Source organism: Ceratosolen solmsi, unplaced genomic scaffold, assembly GCF_000503995.2.
Source record: "Ceratosolen solmsi marchali unplaced genomic scaffold, CerSol_1.0 scaffold57, whole genome shotgun sequence".
Taxonomy (NCBI): domain Eukaryota; kingdom Metazoa; phylum Arthropoda; class Insecta; order Hymenoptera; family Agaonidae; genus Ceratosolen; species Ceratosolen solmsi.
Window position 1 is genome coordinate 293,927 of NW_011948427.1, and position 10,637 is coordinate 304,563.

Here is a 10,637-nt window from a genome sequence, read left to right on the forward strand (position 1 = left end):
GCTTTTAATGAAGTACGGCAATGATTTGGAATGATTTCAAGTAATATCAGTGAATACAAGGTTTTGGCTACAAATGACATTCCCAGGCTATTGTCTATTTTAACATTATAGTTATTTAAATAATTATTCTGTTAATGAAAATAAACAGCTCTGGATACGTCAAATTATATAGCATTGATAGAATTCACTTGGTTTTATATTTTAATAACCTTAATAAAAGTCGATAGATTCAAGATATTTATTAACAAAATTGGACTGAGCCAATCTGAGAAAATCAAATTTAAGCATATTTTATGCATGTATATTTATATTTACTCAGGTGTGCAGAATAAATATAGGATATAAAGAACATGCTTTTGATTTGACTTTTTATTCGTTGTCAAGTTTATTAAAGCTTGTATGAGCATGTTTCATTAAAATTATTTTCTGTATATATGAATGTATTAATAATTTCCATTAATTTATGTGATGTATTTTACTTCGATTGCAAATTTTAATTTTTCATTTATACATATTTTTTAAAATGTGATCATTTGAATTATCCATATGGTTCCTATGTTGAGAAATATGATTTTCAAAAACTTTATAATTTTGCATAATAGTCAAAATTTTGGCCTTTTTTTTAAATAAAAATTGGGTCGTTTTTTAATGTATGGAATACGAAATTATGAATATAGTTTTAGAACTAATTGTTTCATCTTATTTCTTTTCCGCTAACTAGAATTTGGTCTAACATGGGCAAGCATCGTTATAATGAAAGCATAAATAAATACAAAATGTCATTATCTGTGATAAAAATATAGGCAAACAAAAAAAAATCGCTAATAAATTTATACAAAATTAATTAATAAGATAAAGTCTAAAACGTTTAAATAATTTAAATGATAAATCTAACAAGTTTAATGTTTTTCGATAAATACAATTTAATAAATTTATAATTTATATACAAGGCATGATTTTAGATGCATGCTTAGGTATACGTTTTTTAATTCGTATTATTTTTATAAACTGGTCAAGATTTTAGAACTTTTAGTTTATTAAAGTCAAAGTTTTTAACGAATATGCATTTATTGTTTTAAATTTTCACTGGAACAATGTAAATCAAATTTTGTAGTTTTATTTTGTAAAATTTTTATTAATTTTCCTTTGCTAAGAATGAAAAATTAAAATAATGAGATTATAATATTATTTTAATGTCATTTAAAGGATAAATTTTAAGAAAGAATATACGAAAGGAAGAGTTACACATATATTCCCATGTTTGTATCTTCCCTATTGATTATTTCGATTATCTGTTGATCGGTAATACATAAATAAATTTATGTATCTCTAGTAATCTGCATAATTTTTTTGTTTCGTCATAGCAATTATAGTGTTGGGGTATTTTTCGATAGAGGAAAATTTTAAATGTTGAGGAAGTCTTTTAAATTATATATTCGAACGTGAATTTTATATAGTTGATTATTCTATTGCACAGATACTTTTTTTTATTAAAACTAATACTAATTGTGCGAATTTTACATTTTAAACTTTTTAAATGGAATTGATCAATCGTATCATTAACAAGAAACTGATAAATACATCTTATCATAACTATTTTATAATCTTTGTTTTTTTTATGGTAAGATATTATATTTTTTATACATTAGAGCGTCTTTTTGTCTCTTTCCGCAATTTACTATTCAAATTACAAATGGAATCTGTGATTATGATAATAAAATCATATTTTAGCGACTAAACAAAGGATCTATTTTGAAACTACTTTGCTGTTTAAAATTAAATACTTGTTTTGCTCATTCTGCGTAGTATTTCAAATTTACAGTTAATTGGATAATGTTGACCAACTCTGAGATGATTAATACATTTTTTTATCAAATAAAATCCAGGTATTTCAGAATACATTTGATGACATTTTTATTTATCCGTTTTATGTAAAGGCGCACATTTATTGGATTAGTTAAATTAAAAATTGAAAGAATACTCTGTAAAGCTAGGGTTGAACTAATTGCAACTTGCATTTTAAATACAGATGTAGCTAATTATAATGATTCTAATTTGTCCCAATTTATGCATTGTTTTTTTTTTTTGTTATTATCATAAAACAGGTTTTCTACATTTTTACATTGATTGTGATTGAAAAGAAAACCATGATTGAAAACCTTAAGGTTATAGGCTTTTATTAAATAGTAATTGCAATGGAGGTCTTTCTTTATATTATATATTTTATTTGCGAATCTTCTTGAATGATTTTTTATGATCAATTAGCTTTATTGCATATTATTATTTGTAAATATAATGTAACATATCTCAGTGAACACTGTTTTTATCATACGTACGGAATTTCGGAAAGATATTATGAAAATTGTTTTTTAATTGGTTATATATCTGGGTATCGTTTTTAAATAATAATAATAAACAAAGTAATTTACGAAAATTTATATAAATTCTTATACGTTAAAGAATATAGATATGATTTAAATTTAATTTTGTAATATGAAGAGTAGCGGCAGTTGGAAAACGAAAAGTACATTAGGTGACATTTTCTAGAACTGTAATTGTATTGTTTGTTCTAGGTGTCACTACCTTTTATACATATATATTTTATGAACTGTGAACTATAACTTCTTCCTATTCTATAAACAATAAAATCAATACTTGTAAAACAGTACCTTCAATAAAAATGACTAAAGTATATCATCATTGTGGAGAGATATATCAATACTTTTAAAATAAAAACAATAACTGGATAAATAATTTTTTATTAATTTTGCTTATTACAACTTAAAAAACGATATATTGATATTGATACGAAATATTTGTTTCGTTTAAAATTTTTTAATTTCATGCAATATCATTAAAATAAATAATCATATCCCTAAGATATTTTATTAAAAATAATATGACATGTATGTATAAAATACAATTATATTAAACAATATCTTCATGTTATTACTAATAATATTGTTCCTCAATATCGAAATAATTTATAAAAATTTTTAATCAAGTTAAATCAGAAATCATGTATTAATGTAATTTGTACCTATATTATTTTATATACATAATTAGAATACAAAAGACCTTTAAATACAATAAGATAATCGAATAAAAATATCAAAATATTATTTTAATAAACATAACATTACAGAGTAATCTACTAATTCTGTTCGAACTTAAATTAATAATATGTTTGGTTTATTGCTTGCCATTGAATTCAATTTAAGAGAGCATTACTTTACGTTGTATATATAATACTTAGTTAAACTGTTACTCAATTTTATAAAATTACAATATTCAAATTAAAATATAAACTTCTACTTTATATTTTATTTTTATAAATATTTTATTTTAGAAGATATTTAAAAATATTAATAATTATTCTTGAATAATTTAATTGTAGATTACAAAAATTATAGTTTTTTTGATCTTCTAAATAAGGCTTGAGAAAATCGACTATTGTTACAAAACATATGAAGAGAATTTACTTCGATATAACTTTTTATATATTAGTTAAAGTTATACAGAACATAATATAATAAATTATGTGAGAAATTAAAATGAAGAAAAAATTTAAAGTATTTTTAATTAATACAGATTTATAAAAAATATCACGTAAATCTATACAGTTAAGAGATTATAATTATTTTTATACACATTAGTATAAAATCACTTATCACTTAAAAAAATTATATGTAGATTAGAATAAAGTTATTTATTAAACTATATAGATCTATAGAGAAAAATTTAATAAAGCAATTTAAGATTTGAAAATAGTTTGAATTATTATTTGATAAAAACTTTTGAATAGGAACATTCTTCTTAAATATACCGTTAGTATTGAACGTCATTTTATATTTTTGGACATAAAATACTATTGAACCAATATAGATATTCAGTTCAAAGTTATTACTAGATTTATTAGTATATTTTTAATATTAAAATTTTTCTTTAATATTAAAATTTTCCATATTTTCAATCAAACTAATTTAGATTTATTTTTTAGAAATTCATATTTATATTAATTTAATAGTTTTAATCATTTTTATTTAACTATTCAATGAAGATCAAGGTTTACTATTATTTTATAGAGTTATTAATCTTATAAATATAGTTTAATATTATATAAATATAAAAGAGAAAAAAATTGTAATTGATTAATATTTGCTAAAGTAAAGAATAACTAAAACAGTCAATAACATTTGAAAACGTATTTTAAATAAAGTAAAAGGTAGTTTAATATCTTTGAAATATATTATAATATATATATATATAAATATATGTATATTCATTATATAATACGTACAATTAAAGTAAATTTATTCAGAAAAAATTTGGCAGTACAAATGACAGTAGGTTATTCTATTATTATAGTGTAACGAATTTAATTAAATTATAAATTTTTTTTCGATTACTTTTATTAAACTTCTTTATATTATTTTATTTTCAAATATTTAAATAAAACTTGGAAAAATATTAACAGTTATTGGAAATTAATTTTTTTTAATTTATCTATACTAAAAAGTAGACTCAATAAAATGTTGTAAATGAAATAAAAAAACTTCAATTTTATATTATTAATTAAGTATGTTTATTGACTACTAAATATACTATATAAAAAAATAATAAATTGTTATTAAATATAAAAAATAAATTGACTTATTAGGATAATGTATTTTAATCTTTGGTTATAATTTGAAGAAATTGAAATTTATTTTACTATATAAATGTTTATAATAAATAGCGATGTGTTAAATGTATTTTATGACATTTATAAATTAAATACAATAAAAATATTACCGTGAAATTATTAAATAAGGTAAATAAATATTATATATAATTACTAATACAATTAGTATGAAGTAATTTAATATTAAGTAATTTATGTGATATGAAATTTTATTAATATTACATAAAATGGAAAATAATGAAGTGCCGATATCAATAGTTAAAATTAAAAAATACAGCATTTTTATATTTGTTGCATAAAATGTTTAAAATCTAAATAAATACTGTTATTATTATTAACTATTACATTATTTTATTTATTCTTATTATTACTCTTGTATATTAATTTTTTTCATACAATTCACATGTACAAATTTTAAATGTTGCTTATTACTATTACCTTTTAATAATTTATCATAAAATGTAAAAATATAACGTCTTTTGGATAGGTTAAGAACACTTCAATAATTTTAAATCAAATAAATATAAAATGAATTATTTTATTGTGCTTAAATAGACAATTTATTAATCCATGAATTGATGTTTTATCAGTATATTCACAAAAAATTTGATGTTAAAAATGAATATTTTTATAATTTTATTATCTGAATAATTAGCTTACGTTTGTTTACGTTTTTTAATTGAATGTTGCAGTGCCTAACATTTTTTATTCTAAGATTTTAATTTGCAACACTAACAGTATAATACACCTACATTAAGGTATTATAGTAAATAAGCTCTCTATATTAAATCTATTTGAGTTTTTTTGTATGTGAACTACTTTCCATCCCGAGTTCAATTATGATCGGATGGTTCTTGTCCTGAACATTCGTGTATACATATTATGTCGCTAATCTCTCGTAAGAAATCTAAAATTTCATGATTAATCTTTTCTTTTATGTTCCGTTTTCTTTGTCTGTACTTTGTTGTTTTTTTTGGAGACTACAAATTTACATGTAAAATTTACATGTATATAAATGTGAGTATGTATTTGTAATTATATTAAATTTATATTATAATAGATAGATAGATAGATAGATAGATAGATAGTTACATAGATAGATAAATAGATAGATAGATAGATAGGTAGATAGATAGATAGATAGATAAAGAGAGAGAGAGAGAGAGAGAGAGAGAGAGAGAGGCGACAGACAGATAGATAACAGAGCGAGCGAAAGCGTTAATCGTTGTGAAGAGAAGGTGATGGGGGAGCAGTACCCATGAGAGCTATCTCCACTTCTTGGGGTTAGCGGTCGTGAAAGTAACTTCTTGCAAGTGGGTCGGGCATTTTTAAAAATCGTCGCGACGATTGCGTGCGCCCACAATTGGCCTACATCTTTGAGGTCGAAGCCCTCCATCGCACACAACTGCGCGTACTCTTATCGTTTGTCCTTAGCTCACGTATAGTGTCACCGTTGCTTCCTTTTGGCGAGAGATTTCACGTGATCTGTTACTGGAAGGAACTTCGATACCAGCTTCGCCTGCATTCGATTCTTGAAATTTTACTATACAGCAACACCAAGGTAAGTCGTACACTTGGAGAAATTTTTCAATAAATCAGTAAATTAAATGATCAGTAGTCTATATTTTTACATATCTAAAAAAGGGGCTACGTTTTTTGAGTGGTGATGATAAAATATAACTCAAGCCATCCAAAATTTTCAAATTTAATTAAGTATATTCTTAAAAGAGAACTAAGATAATCATGAATATAATTATCAAAAATAATAACAAATATATTAAATATACACCTTGTACAAAAGTGATAAAATTAAAATATTCAAAAAATAAAAATGTATTCTAAAATTTCTTTCAGAGATTAATTAAATTATATATAATATAGCTAATATTCAAAGTATAAAAATACCGACATTTATAAAAATAATAATAAATTTCAAGCAAATCTTATTGTTTACAAACATTTATATTGATAGAATATTTATATTATTATACAGCTCTTATTAAGTTAAAATGCATCATAGAAATAAAGTTATTTTATATAGAATTAAATTGAACAAATATTTATATATATACAATATGCTAGTTAATTTAACGGATGAATACTAGAGTATGATGAATATAATAGTATAAAACGTAAATAAATATTTATTAAATTCTTGCAAATAATTATTGAATATACTATATTTGAAAAATTCATTGGAACAATCATTTATAAATTAATTAAATACTTTGAACCTTTCTTGTAACAATTTAAATGATTTATTAAAGGTCATATTTATTTATACAGCATAATAATATATCATACATCGTACGGTCTTAAAATGTAATTTTGAATAGTAAAGATAGTTGAAGGAAAGTGCAATTCTTCTAAATGCTTGTATTAGACGTGATACATACACACATTAACTTTCTCTCTAGCAATGCAATACTCTTGCCGTTCTATAGCGGCGGAGTTATTTTTTCTTTCTGTAGAGATGTTACCGAGGGTATTACATTTCTTCTTTTTTTCATATCTATTCTTACGAACGTTTATTATTGTTTTCATAAATTAAGAAATATTATTTGTTATTATAAACATTCAAATAATTTGATTGAATTTGAATAATACTTTATTATAATATACCAACAAATATAAAACTTATTGATTACAATAATTTACTCGCTATTTTTTATCTATTCAATGGATTATTTATTAAGCATTTATCAAAAAGATTAGATACTAAAAACATTGAAATACGTTTAATGAAAATTATGAAATATATATATATATATATATATATATATATATTCAAGAAAATAATTTATTTTAAATTTAATTTTAGTTTCCGACTATTTATTTATTTCTTTGAATGCTGATCAAGTAATTTATTGAATGTATCAAATTTATATAAAAAAGATAGAGAGAGATACAAATTATAAATAACATATAATGCATTGATGTTTCTTTACAAACTTTTTAAACCTTTTTTTATATTTTAATAGACAGACACCGAGAGATAGATACATAGATAGATATAGAATATATTATGTAGATTATATAAGCAATATAATTACCAGTGCGACATATATTTTTGATTTTAGAATATATAATATTGTTGATAATTTGTTCTTCATAAGCTGAGATCTTATGTTAATATTATAAAACAATTTCAATTTTAATTTCAATTTTAATTGTATTTAGTTAATTTTCATTTTGTTTTTAATAGTATATTATAATTAGATAGTTATACCTTAATCCACTGTTTTATGATACATTAATATATAATATGTAATTGCATTTTAAATTTTTATTAAGATAGACATATAATTTGTTTATTGTATTTTAATATTTAAACATTTTTGAAAGATAATAATATTTTATTTTTACCATCAAAGAGATTTCAATAATTGCTGATATTACATATATGTATATTAACATATATGTTAATAAAATGTGAATTTAAATGTTTTTCTATTTTGGCAATTTTCATTTTAAAGCATTTATATAATTTTGTAAGCAATATTATTTATCAGAAATAAGTATTACAAATTAAGTAATATTTTTGTCGATATAAAAATTTTGTCGATATAAATAATTTTATGCAATCATTTTTAAAAGTTATTTTCAGTGAAACTTATTATACTTAAATAAATACAATTTATGATTTGAATTTATTATAGTATCATAATATATTTATTAAGCCATTATACTAGTTTTCCAGTCATTTTTTTATAATGTTTGTACTATAATAAATAAAAAAACAAAGCTATAAAAAAATACAAAGCTGTTTTTCATATATTTAATTACATGTATATTAAAGTAGATTAAGTCGTCGTTTAAGCAATTAAAGAAATAAAAATTGATGAACCTAGTTGATAATACACTTATTTTATTTTTAAATAATAATAAAACGTATAAAACAAAAGAAAGTGATGATATTAGAGTAGTATAGATAGAGGAATAAAGATTGTTGGAAAGAGTAGGCCAATGTCAATGTTACTATGTGGTAATTGAAGTAAAAACAGTATATGGATACATGTGAACATATAGGTAAACTTGATCATGAAATGAAAATAGAAAGGAGAAAACAACATGCAAAAAGCTATGCTGCGCTGTTCATATTTACTTACTATCCTTCAACCTTCAATAATTTTATATCTTGTTTGTAAAGATTCTTATCATATATTCTCTAATCAATCATTATTTTATTATATATTGCATTTTTCAATTCTGTATTAATACAAGTAATAACTATGAAAGTATACGACTTGTAGAAAATATGATATTGCAATAAGAAGTAAAAATTTAATAACGAAATTTTTGAAATATAAAATATAATTATCAGATTATTTAAAAAATACTAACTTAGTATTACAATGTATATTTAATTGTCATTTTTTAAAAAATTACAATTTTTAATAATATTATAGTTATAATATTAATAATAATAATAATAATAATAATATTATTATTATTAATATTATTATTATTTGTATTCCGAATAACTAACTTATAATTTGTTGAATCTACTTTTATGGTCTTGGTTTTTTTCAAGAAGCAAAATACGGCTCCAATTCGTTTAGATGTAAACTATAATAAAAATATTTTGAAGTATATAAGTATTAAGTGTATTTTTATTCTTTTAATCACTGTCGGATATAATTGTAGTGAAAAAATATAATATAATCAGTGTATACAACATAAAAGATATAAATTAAATTTTCCGTTTTTATATTTATATGCGTGTTGCAAGAATTATATTATTCATCGACAGAGATGTGTTTATTACATTTATTATTTAATAGACACTAATAACAGTAATTAAGTTAATTTAAAAATAATATAAAGGCAATGTATTAGAGATCTGATATAATATTGATTTAATAACAATTTTATTACTATGAACAAAGTTGCTTAAAATTAGATTTTTTACATGACGTTGATAACAATATATTTCCTAAACTGGAATAATATTATACAAAACAGTAGATAATTAGATATCAATATATTTTTATGTATTTTATCAATAAAAAATAGAATAAAAATTGTTTACAGTCATCTAAAAGAATTTGTTTTTATTTGTCGTTTTTTAATCGTTTGTTTGAATTTACGTTTTTTTTGTCGTAATATTATATTAAAAGTAATTCATTAGGCTGAACCTCTGAAAACACCGAAAATATAAAAATTCATTTATATTATTGACGTGATATAAAAAATGTCTTGTTTGAAGAAACACATATACAAAATAATAAATATAAATTTGATAAGATTTAACAAAAGTAAATATAATTTTGATAAATAAATTAACATACCCTATAAATTCATAGCTATATTCAGTAGTACAAAATCATTTTAATTTAATTATTTTATGAATAAACAAGAAAATGGTTGAACATGGTTTAATTCATTTAAGCAAGAGTATTTACGTATTTTTTTTAGGTTATGTAAATAAAAAACTACATATAATAACACGAATATATAGATGTTTTGCGCATATAATACATATAAAACTAAGTAACAGGATTATATAAAATATTTGTTGTAGTCTTCAGTTTTATTTTGTTTAAATACATATTTATCTTTTGAATTTTTGTTTACATTAGAAACAATACAAATATGCAAAAAATTTGTTAACTAAGATAGATTACTCTTAATTAAACAATTGTACATTTCTGATCCAACATCCCGATTACTGAATATGCGAATTATTACCTGCGCTTTTTATTGGGCTTACTGAACTCAGATATTTATCGACACTGTTTTTTCAAACGAGCTTTTTTATTAAGATTGAAGTTAACGTTTATATTAACATCATCAAAGAAAATCCAATATATTAATTTTCTTTCGAATAGTAGATTGACTGGTATCGCTGTGTACAGAATCCGTAACAAAAGTTTAATTTAAAAAATTTCATTAAAATAACATTTAAATAAAATTAAGAAATTTATGTTGTAAAATAAAAAATTCAATAAAT